The 12,822-nt window shown below is 33.8% G+C and overlaps 1 long non-coding RNA gene and 1 pseudogene across 1 annotated transcript; both read left to right on the plus strand.

The window, feature by feature from the left end:
* Window positions 1-208: 208 nt before the first annotated feature.
* Window positions 209-3,999, plus strand: LOC134270422 (uncharacterized). Its single transcript, XR_009992822.1, has 3 exons — window positions 209-374; window positions 2,277-2,321; window positions 3,678-3,999. It is a non-coding gene; the product is annotated as an uncharacterized LOC134270422 (long non-coding RNA).
* Window positions 4,000-4,162: 163 nt separating this feature from the next.
* LOC134270423 (E3 ubiquitin-protein ligase TRIM71-like) lies at window positions 4,163-10,985 on the plus strand (annotated as a pseudogene).
* Window positions 10,986-12,822: the final 1,837 nt, after the last annotated feature.

Genomic DNA, 12,822 nt, shown 5'->3' on the forward strand with positions numbered 1-12,822 from the left:
TACATTGTATATTTTGAAGAATCCCATCATACCTGACGAATGTGTGTGTCTGACTCTCTATGGTGCACTGCTTATTTTCTTTATCAATAATGAGGCAGATTGCTCATTGTTTACATCTCAATATTTAGAAAATCGCCTAGCACTTTTTGTATGGAGCGTAGTGGAGTTTGTCGGGGATTACCGATTTATAAATGACAGCTTACACTGGGACTGCAGATCCGGAAATCAAACTTATAATGTGTCAACTCTCGAGAGAGAAAAAAAATCACATGCTTCCGGTTCTTCTTCTTCCTTTTAAACCACAAACCACCTTCTGGTGTATTGTTGTGATTGGATTTTAACAGCAATGGAAGACAAAGTCAAAATCTAAGTTTGTAAGGTTTGAAAACTTTGATAAATGTCGTATTATTGTCGTTTTATTGATAAAATAGCTACTTATAAGTGAGGTAGGATGAAAACAGTACCTTTTTTCACTTTTCAAGTGGAAAAAGGCGCTCTCGCAGACTATGAAATGGTCATATACTGGCACGGATTTCTTCCTCAAGTGTTCCAGTACATGAGGAAGAAATCCGTGCCAGTACAGTACAAGTCTTCATGTACATGTACTGTGTCAGAAATTTCGCGTTTTTGCTTAATATAAAACACGCTTTGCTTTTAATTTCAAAAGAAGTGAACTTTGTCTCACATATCAGAGATATTTATTTGACCATAAAAGGAAATATCCCTCATTTCAGAGAGAATCCCGATATCGGGGGATGAGTCCCATTTAATGGAGTTGATTTTTGTCGTAATTTTAATTAGGCAAAGCGATAGGTCAGGAGCTAACTATACAAATATGCATGTCAATCTCATGCGCGTCTGTCTTTGTGTCTAATTATAAAGCTATGGAGGCCTAATATGCATGAAAATCTAAAGCGGCTGTCTTTAAGTTTGATGATCAATAAGTCCATTGATTCAAAACTTTTTAATTACAAAAAACTTTATATGGCCTGTATACCGAGTATATGAAACATAATCTTAAAGATCCTAAATATAGGGAAGTCATATCCTTCCACTTGCGTCAGCCTTTCATAAATATTATGGATTCCGTTGAAGATTAATTAGAGATATATTGATATTGCCCTGTCGACAAGGGATGATCTGCAAACCTGTGTTGGGGATAAGTGTTTGCTCTACTCCTATTTTGTATTGTTTTATGGACTTTGATCTTGAATACTTTTCATTATCTCCATATCCCCCTGTTTATACTTTAATAAAATCTTTCATATTGAAAGTTAAAAAATATATAGATGCATAAAACATTTGTTATTCATAAAATGTAAATGTAAATTTAAACCTTTCTTTTATTTCTTCTTAAATTTAGTAGCCTGTACATCAATCAGATTTCCCAGTTAAACCAAGGCTTCCAGGGTTTTACTGGCTTCCCATCTTCTGTTACTGAAGTACTGTCAGTGGTGTGCATCTGCATCATTTTTGTAAGCCCTGGGGTTCATGTAGCTGATTTCATTAAAAGGAGTGTGGTCCTTTCTTTCATTTGGTTTTGTCATATTGTCAGCGGATTTGAAGTTATCAATCCGTGTCCACTGAATTAAACAGATTCTTCCTAGTGTAATGGAGCAACTACTGTAAACCACGTAAGGTCATAAACAAGTACATTTCAGAGACAAAAGCAGTTTATATCAAGTTACAGGACATAACGGCAGACTTTCCTCTCTAGTTTTATAGTCAACAAAAAGTCATTTAGACACTGTGGAAACTGGTGACAGCCTTACGAAATACCTAAGAAACTAACTCTAACTAATTATCTGGATCTGGAGACACGAATGTAAGTTTTGCTTATTAGGTTGTCAAAGTGGCAATTTAGTCCAAAAGAATATTTTTCCTTTCAAGTTGGATAATTTATTATTTCGGCCAAAGATTCTCCTTAGCTTCGTGGCAAATAACATTGTACATAAGAAGAATCAGCTTTTGTATAATATTTTTTGGTTCTAAATATAGGAGAAGTTATCAAATTCAATGATTATAAATTAAATCTAGAAGAGAAAATGCACAACAATCTTTTTTGAAAAGCCACGCTATCCCGTCCAAGAGATAAATTCCACATCCAATGAAAAACACAGAATTTCCACCACGCTGGGTTTTCTTAGGGGCTGTACGGACCTGTATTCTGCTTTATTTCTTATGAAAAAGGTATACGTTTCATCAGTATTAGTTTTTAAAAGAGCTAAAAAAAATTATTTTGATGAAAAGTAACATGCTTTTTTACTTCTTTACAGACAATATACAGAAGTATAACAATGGCACTATACCGGTAACAGGAGGTATGCATTTGTTTCTTACATAAACTATATTAATGCCCTGTTCACACAACGAGTTTAATTCGCAGTAAATTAATGCGAAGAAAACTACTGCGAATTAAATTAGGTTCACACGACAGCTAATGCGAAGTAAACTAATGCGAATTAAAATTCTACTTCTACGGCCAGGCGTCAGTAAGGCCATAATGACGTCATTTGCAAATCACGTCACATTATGCAGGAGCAGATGCATTTGACATATGGTTACTGTGTCTGTACACACGTTTTGGTGATTAACACATTTTAGCAAACGTACTTCAAGCTGACCACCGATTTGTGGTATTTGACCTAATTTTCCAATTACGCATGCCTCAAAATTTAATTCGAATAAGCTTCGCTTAGCGTTCACACGGAGCTAATGCGAAGTAATTTAATGCGCAATTAACTAATTCGAATTAAACTAATTCGCATCAAATTCTCCGTGTGAACGCTAAACGAAGCTAATTTGCAGTTACTTTACGTTTAATTCGCATTAAAGTAACGCCTTCTCTTCGCTTCGCGATATTTGATTGCAAAAATGCTGATTCTAAATGATTGATTGATTGTTTGATTGTATATTTTTTACGTACCTCTCGAGAATTTTTCACTCATATGGAGACGGCACTACTTGCCGTTGGAGAGCAGCATCTTTTGTCCTATACTCGGCACTAAGGCTCATTGAGCAGAGAGGGATCTTTTTTCTTGCCAACAGTTACACTGGACCTCAGTTTATACGTTCTCATTAGAAAGACCAGTCTCCACGTTCCACATCGGATTCTAACCCACTGCGTAAGGATAAACTCCTTACTTCACGCCACACGGGCGATGATGCTGAACGAAAAACGTTCGTTAAAAATTTAAATATAGCAAGTATAATTTCACACTAAGAAACGATAGTTAATGTGTTTCATTTCCTTTCCAATGAAAATCTTTCCTTAACTGTATTAAATGTTTTTCAATATCTCGCAACATCTAATTTTACGACTAGAATAAAACATTATTTTAACCTATTATTATTGTTGGCTATATGTACGTTTTCAAAATCATATTTGTTGGGTTAGGGTGTCCTGATACATGTATACTTATGAATTATTTGAAAGTTCATAAAATGTCATACTTGTTTTACATGTATATGTAATTATAAAATTGAAACGTAATCATCAAAATAGAAACTGAATGGAAGACATATGTATGTGATGTTTTGAATTCTATATGGACTGTGAAATAATTCATTAATACATTGACAGGGTCTAAATTGTGTGTGAAATGAACATAGCAAAAGTGAATTCGTCTTTCTACATATATATTGGAACATTTATGAATTGACACATTTTTTTTCAGAATGGCGTTAAGTAAAGTGTTTACTCCAAGTGACAGAACAAGATTTGCGAGACTTGCATTGATCATAGTGGAAGAGCTGACGCCTATTTTACGAGACGTGTTAGAAAAGGAAATTTCTCCTCGCGTTATATTCAATACAGTCAAAGCAAATACACCATTGTTTAGACTCATTCGAAAAGATCAACTTCTTATTATCCAGAATGCCCATACTGATGGATACAGAGACTTTCACATTACATTGCTTTATACATTGATACGTATTCTTTGTCCCAATATTCCATCTCCCACACAAGTATGGGGGATCACAGAAATGCCATCTCAGGGAGAGGTTAGTCTTGGAGATGACATAGAACGTATCCGCTTAATTAAAAACAAATTGTATGCCATGTTTCTAACACGTGTGTTTCCCAAACCGAATTCAATGAGTATTGGGCTCTCATGTACAGCTTGTGTCAAAGAACAGGGAACCGCCTACATAAAAAAATTACATTCAGAGTCTCCAAAGTGCACAATACCGACCATTAAATGAGGAATTAGTAAGAGTGGATGGAGAAAATTAGAAAATCGTCTGAAAGTGAGAAAGAAGTCGTTGAAGTTATCAGGGAACTAACAGCTTCAATGAGATTAGAAAAAGGTAATGATTTATCTAGATTATTAAAACATGCAATTTTAAAATTAAACTAGAGCAAACAATCACTCCTCTGAAGGTATGGCATAAGATATTTCCTTACAGAAACTAACTTCTACTTCCCCGCCTTTATCTGTATATAATTATTAATTTTTCCCCCAGGAAATAGAATATTGCTAGACCTTTCTTGATTTTCAGTGATGATACTCTCCTTCTATCATAAGAAGATATTTTGTCGACGGTGTGTTTTAAATATAATAAATGATATTTTTTTTACTCTCCAACTCCCGTTACTACCATCAACACCACCATCTATTCCCTACCACCAAAAAGGAAAGTATTAATAAAACCAATATGTTAGGCCCTGTAACGTGAAATATAGAAATAAATACTTTTAAATTACTGTTATCCAGTTACAGTAAACCTGCAAGGCCTACAGTTATAGATATAAACCATTACTGCAATGTATGATTTCTTTACTGAAGGATTGTTTACTGCATCTGCAAAAGTTAATGCCGAAGCAAAAGACCCGGCACAGAAAGAACAAGCAGATTTTTTACTGGAAACAACCATTGACCTTCTGAATCATATGGTAGAATGTATCAATGAAGTAACAACAGAAGAGGAGTTAAAGGAAATTTTTGACACAGTAGAAAGCCTTTTAAAGGAAGGCTCAAAAGAAATAATATGGGACTCTATCAAACCTTTCTTTGACAAACTGTCATCAAAAATGAAAACCTATGCAAATCAGCAAGTTCGAAAGATCAGTATTTTGGCAAAATTCACGAAATTTGTCATCTTTTTAAGAACAAAGTATGGTGCTGATATAAAAACCTACAAAAGCAGTTTATTACTTCACCTGACATTTCTTTCGGAGGAGGGATATGAACTTTATGAAAAAGACTTGGAGAGAGGAGAGATAGGAATAGAAATTCTTGATTTGCTTTTATTCCCAGTATATTTAGCTTGTCTCGATTTAAAAGCCCACGATTTAATAATATCACTAAACAACAAAACAATCTACGATGATGCTGGTAAGTAACTTTGTTAAGTACTGTTTGGGGTTATTAAACTTGATTATTGACACAGAAGCTTTTTTTATTCGAAAACTATTACGTTTTATTTAAAGTGGCTCATTATATCCACGGTTTATTTTGTATTTCATAACAGCACCACTTTTAATGTAGATGTCAAATACCTTTTTTTTTTAAATAGCTAAGCCATAATTGATTATATTTATATGGAAACATCCTAAGGTAGTGTAGATTCAAGATTTCTCAAATAATGACCCCTGGGAGTTAGGAGGGGCAAAATTGGACTATAAATTTTTGTAAAGAAATATATAGGAAAATTCTTTTAAAATCCGCTTCTAGAGAATACCAAAGTCATAATTGATCATATTCATTTGGAAGCATCCTGAGATAGTGTGATTTAAGGTGGTTCAAATCATGACTCCCGGGGCTAGGGCGGGGACATTATTGCCTTTCAAAGTTTTACATAGACATATACAGGAAAATTCTTTAAAATTCTTCTTCCGAAGAATAGCAAGGCTATGATTGATCATGGGACTACTTTTGGATTTAAACTTTTCAGTAATAAAACAATTTATAATTTGTCCTAACCACAATGCTCAGGTGAGCGATGTGGCCCATGTCGCCTTTTGTTGTTAATCTGAGTAATCATTGCCAACTACATCAAAGAAAAAAATGCTTGAATGTTTTTATAATACGCTATTATTGATTGGTTGATGAAACAACCCAGCGGGCACACAACATTGAATAAACTTTGAATCAACGTTGTTTTTCTATGTTGATTCAACATTGATTTTATGTTAGATTTTGAAAATTTGTATCAACGTTGAAGTCTTAACATTGAATCAACATTGATAATCAACGTTGATTATATGTTGAAAAACAGTTGATTCAACATTTATTCAATCATTTATTTTGGAAAGGCCCGGGGTGTCATATAGTAATAATTAGTGTTGGCAACGAGTACCCGGTTAACCGGTTAACCGTCGAACGTTGCGAGTATCGGTTAGTAAAACTGCTATTCGGTTACTCGGATAAATTTGATTCTACATAGTAAAGGCATAGAAAATGAATGTATTATAATCTGAAAATGTATACTTACTTACACATTTCCCTAATTCTAGGTACCGTTACACTTGATCTAGTGCATGTTTGTAGTTAATCAAATTGTTTTGATTAGTTTTCACAGTTTATTTAATTGATAGTTTTGATTGCGTAGGGTATACATATTTTGAAGGCCTGGATTATAATTACCTCATTTGATAATTTAACGAGATGCCGCCGAAGACATAATAAGCTTGGAGTTGTAACAAAAGAACAGCTGATTCAAAATCTGTTAAATCACCTAAGCTTTAATTATTTGGAAACCTGTGATTGACTGGACACTAAACATAATAACTATTAATTATGGAGTATGAAAATAATTATTCTCCTTGATAGCGAAATGTTTCAGGGGCTGAAAAAGAAAGTGTAAAATGGTCATTGAAGATGACGTACTTATTTGTCTTCTTTGTGTGTCTTATTCCCAATTCATTTTCTTTATTTCAAAATCGTAAATCTTTGACAATATCGTATATTTGTATTATGAATATAATGTCCCTATTCATTATATTTGTGCATCACTACTACAGATAAGTATAGAATAAGATAAATTATAGATATTGATACTTTTACCAAAAATCATCCGAGTAACCGGGTACTCGATCGGAAGATGAAGCGAGTAACCGGTAACTAAAAATCGTCCGATTTGCCAGCACTAGTAATAATATACTTGCTTAACATTTCAACCGTTTTATTGCACGGTTACTAAGATGCCTTCATAATTATTGAAGGGATAGCGACTCTCTGATAAGACACATAACTTTCAAAGTTAGTAGTCATTTTGATGAGATCAAACATATGCAGAAAACATTACTTTCTATTTCTTTTGTAATTGCTTTATTATATTTAACAATAAAACATTTAAATCCAACATCAAATACCTTACAAATTGAATAAGTTGTATCTTCTTAAGTACTATTTTAAAAATGGTTTAATATTTCAAGTACATAATACAGTATTTTAATTAGAATATTTTTTTTACATGAAGTAATATTTAGAAGAAAGATAACTCCTCATCACAGATATATATTTTTTTCTTACAACCACATATAACATTGTGATTTTCTGACTTAAGAAACATCGCTTTATGATGTTTTCTAACATGATTTAAATAGGTATAATAGTAAGTATTATTTTCATATGCACCTCATATATTATATTTAATGTTGTGGTAATAAAATCGTTACTCTTTCTACTCTCTGTGTCGATATCTTCATTTCATTATCTGCACATAAAAATCATTTCTGAAAAAATAAGCAGCGCTTTATACTTCAAACCATTTTCCGTGTGGCTCTAATGTTATTGTTGTTTATGAAAATCAATATTACAAAATTATAACTTTCTAAGATGAAATTTATAGCAGAGGGTCGGGACAACTGAAATGAAAGCATACGGTATATCAATATATGAAAAAATTTATATATTGTAAACAGTAAGTGTTTAATTTCCTATCAATAGTTAATTGTGTTAAATATTTTTCACCAAAATACATTTTATAAATTAATCATGTTACAAAACCAGAGTATTTACAAACGTTTTGTATTTTTACATGTGTTCATGAAATAGTCCAGAACATGAAACCATTCCAAGGTTAGATGCAAATCTTATACGGTACAACTTTTGATGCACCAAATATGCATTTCGACAAATGATACTAGTACTCTGACATGCCGAAATGTTTTCTTTAAAGATTTTTTTTTAAATTAAATATTGGTGTTGAGTCCGAAGGTTGTGTTATGCTTTCTTTTTGAATATTTTCCGGATGTCCTACTGCGTATCCTCTTAATTTGTACTTTGGCAAATTTGTACTGAATTCATATTGATCATTGAATGTTTGAAATTTTTATATTTTCCATCCTTGTTAGTTATAATAGTTAGTAGTGATATACGGTAGTGCGACTGTCAAGTCCTCGTTATGGTCCGACAATGTTATAGGCCGAAACTATCAAAGTCCAAATTTATCTATCAGCGAAAAATAGGATTGGCCCTCTCAACGTAGATCCGACGTTGAATCAATGTTGGCAATTCAACTCAATTTGAATTCAATGTTGTTTCAACATTAAATTTTCAACGTTGAAAAGTCAACGTTGAATCAATATTGTATCTATATTTATCAACGTCTTAACCCAACTTCAACTGATATTCAACGTTTAAACAACGTTGTGTGCATGCTGGGAAGTCCGATATAATTACATAAACAAACTTACAATTCAAGCAACTTTTATTGAAACACAGGTACATTTTAAACTGCAAACAAAGACATGATGTCAAAGTAATGTTTTAATCAGTTTGAGAAAACCTTTTATTGGATTCCAATAACACCCATACTTTAAAACTTAAACATTGGTTATGACTTTTTAACGGTAAGGTTAAGGGCTTTAATTCTTTACATATGCAATCCTTGTGAGAAGGATACCGCAAACTTTCACCCCTTGACCTTGACCTAGGAGTTTGACCTACGTTTAAAAGACAATAACCTTGGCCATAATTTTTGAACAAGTTTTGCAAGCGCTTTTATATTTTACAATTCATATTTACAGTTGTGTTTCTTGTGGGAAGGCCTTACTTTGGGTATCAACATATGTGATTTGCGTTTGAATAGTTGCGTTTGAAAAAAAATTAAATCTTAACAATGTGGCCATTTGGGAGCCACTGTGTTTCACAAACACATCTTTTTTTGTTGTACTCATATTTTAATTGTAATTACATGTACTATTTCAGAATAAATGTTGAATTTATTTACATTTAAGACATACTGCATCGAATGATGGACCCCCGTACCAATGCCCTGGACTTGATACGATGTGACCTGTGTGAGACTGCTGTGGCACAGATGCACTGCGATACATGTCTTGTCAACCTGTGTAAGGCCTGTGTGGGAAAACACACGAAATATGATAAATCCAAAGACCATAAATTCGTCAAATTTCAATTCTGGAAATCTACCCCTCTCTACCCTGGATGTGAATCTCATAGCAAACAGCAATGTACAATGTACTGTAACCTATGTGACATTCCTGTTTGTACAAAGTGTCTAGCATCTGATCAACACCTTGGTCATAAGTTATCAGAAATCTTACAGGTTGTGGGCGAGAAAAAAAGCAAAATCATCAAAGATCAAATTGAATTTAAGGAAACAATTTACCCAACTTACATGGACATTGCCTCTGATGTACAAAACAGAATGAGTCAGTTAGAAAAGGAATATGGAGATCTCTCAACAGCTATAACAAAACATGGAGAGGGCTGGCACAGAAAAATTGACAAACTTGTCAAGAAACTTAAAGCTGAAGTTGCTGAGATGAAAAACACACAGTTAAAAACTCTACAAAAACATCTGGTTGAAATAAACAAGAACATTACTGAAATCAAGGATAAAATCAATTCAGCTGAAATGGCTTTAGACACACATGACATGTCAAAACTATTCGCTGTTAAATCCAATTTAGACAGATATAAAAAGCTTCCACAAAAGGTTGTGCCTTCAAATCTTAAATTCTTGCCTGGGAAAATTCAACGAAAAGAACTCAGTAATCTGTTTGGAACTTTATTATCAAGTTCTCTAACTTCAGATAAACATGGCTACAGCATGAAGACAACACAAAAATCATCAGAAGCTGGATCCCCTTCTCCAGTCAAACAGCTGCTTAATGAACCAGAAACTGTCACCACCATAGACACTGGGTATAGTGAACTTTACAGTGTGGCCTGTCTGAGTGATGAAGGAATCTGGACAAGTGGAGATGACAACACCATGAAACTCTTCAGCATCGATCAGGGATCACTACTCAAGTCAATCACAACCAAGTCAGGGGACTGGCCAGAGGACATAGCAGTGACAAAAAGTGGAAATCTAGTTTATAGTGATATCAGTGATGAAACTGTGAACATTGCGAAGAATGAGAAGATAGAGGAGGTGATCAAACTACAGAACTGGGGACCTGATGGTGTCTGTAGTACCTCCTCTGGTGACCTCCTGGTTATCATGATCAGTGATGATAACAAACTGTTACAAACAAAAGTTGTCCGTTACTCTGGTTCCACAGAGAAACAAACCATTCAGTTTGATGATAAAGGTAAACCTCTCTATTCATTTGGTGATCATAACACATACATGTACTACATAACTGAGAACAGGAACCTGAATATCTGTGTATCTGACAGTAGAGCTAAATCAGTAGTGGTGGTCAATCAGGCTGGGAAACTGAGATTCGGGTACACTGGACACACTCCTGCTCCAAAGAACAAACCATTCTATCCACTAGGAATCACCACAGACAGTCAGTGTCACATCCTTACAGCTGATCCTAAAATGACTGCATAAACATCATAGACCAGGATGGACAGTTCCTCCGTTACATAGACTGTGGACTGAGTGATCCCTGGGGACTGTGTATAGATACAAATGACAATCTGTTTGTTACTCAGTGGGGAAATAGACAAGTGAAGAAAATCAAATATCTGAAGTGAATTCTTCTTATGTACTGTAGTTAAGCATTTTAATATGATAATTCACAGTTGAACATTCACAGTTTGTTTTTATACTATATCTTGTTTAAGCTTAATTAAATGATGACTACAAATGTTTAGCTGATATCAAAATATAATAATAATTCATATACTGAAAAAGTGTATTATTCTATTGTAATCTTACTGAGCAACAAATTAATAAAGTTTTCTAAAATGTAAATATATCCATGAGGGTTTTTGTGTCAAATAACAAGACTTTATTTAACCCAATATATTGCTTAAATAGCCAAATTATCCACAAAAAGAAAAACATAATGTACTATAAACTTAAATAGTCTGAAATATATAAAAATAAACTTTAAAATTTTGTTTGAGCTATGGAATTCACTTTGTGCAAATCATCTTTTGGTGTTAAAAATTATTCAAGATATAAATGTTTTTGATGATTGATTGTATGTTGCTTACGTCCCTAATTTTTCACTCATATGAATATGCCACCACTTGCCGGCGGAGAGCTGCAAGTTTTGTCCTGTACGTCGCACTCGAGGTCATTGAGTAGTGAGTGATCATCTTGTGTAAACACCTTCTGTGATACGGGACCTCGGTTTATACGGTCTCATATGAAGAACCGGTTGATCTCCACATCCCACAGTGGGAATTTTTTGAGGATGAATGGAAACGAAAGATACAGGTAAGAGTTATCTCCAATGCACATACATGTATTCAAGCAAAAGGATTGCCTACATAGGGGATTCCTACATTTATCTCACTTGATGATTTACTAGCCACACAAAGTAAATGCCTTGATAAGCTTGTCCAAGTTCCAATTTTGTATACCCGGTTATCCACGAACAAAGAGAATATTAAAATACAAGGCCCCAGAACGCCTCCGAAACAGTTTGGTAAGTTTCGGTTATTAAGGTCTTTCGTTTCCAATGGAAGACATTCTACTGCTTCTTTTGGTAAAGATTATTATTATTTTCTCTTCTACTTCCTAGACGCCAATTTTGAAGCATCATATCTCACTTATTTCTCAATGGATTTTGCTCAAATTTTCAGTGTTTTTAGACGTTAATACATTCCATCAGATTGATGTCTAACATTTTAAAAATTCAATTCTGCTTCTGAGTTATTTCCCTTTAAATGAAAATTTATAGGCTTTCATTTCCAGAATAAGGCTTGGAGACAGCTAAAGCTGAAGCAGAAATTCTACTGATTTTACACTACTGGCTTTTAAAAACCCTGTCCGTATAAAAATTCCCTATCATTCTCTGTATCCTACAGCATTTTCACAGTTATCTACGGTATATCTACAGTATGCTACGGTATGCCAGCTCTGTATATACAGTAAATCTCTGCATGTCACTGATGCATCCCCACAATTACATACAGTAGGCCCCGATACGCCTACAGTATGCCACTGTATGACAACTGTTTACTACAGAAACTACGGTAAACCCCAGTATGTGCCACAGTATGCCCCTGTATACATGTGTTCATTGAAGCAAAAAGAAGAAGTTTACACAGTCCCAGAGCACTGCATGTTTACCTAAGATGTAGAATTATCAATTTAGTGTAACCGGTAGTCCGGTAAAGATGAATGAGTCCGTTTTGGAAAGTTGATAGGATTTATTCAATTAATGGTACATGAATACCCTGTGAATAAAATAGTCAAATTGATAACAAAATAAAATGAAATACTTATACCCTGATCTTTAGCCAAGAATCACTTTACTTTACAATTTACTTGCTGCTGTTTACAATTATCTATGTTTTGAACATATTTTATTGTCAAGCAAAAGGATAAGAAACAAGTTCTAACAACTTACTAGTTCTTCTCCTTAAAAAACACATAATAATTGTCATGCAAAATAGAAACAAAAACGTGTACAAATAAGATTCAATAATATATCTA

The sequence above is a fragment of the Saccostrea cucullata genome, unplaced genomic scaffold (assembly GCF_032062105.1).
Source record: "Saccostrea cucullata isolate Sc308-1 unplaced genomic scaffold, CSIRO_AGI_Scuc_v1 ctg4787, whole genome shotgun sequence".
In the NCBI taxonomy this organism is placed as follows: Eukaryota; Metazoa; Mollusca; class Bivalvia; order Ostreida; family Ostreidae; genus Saccostrea; species Saccostrea cuccullata.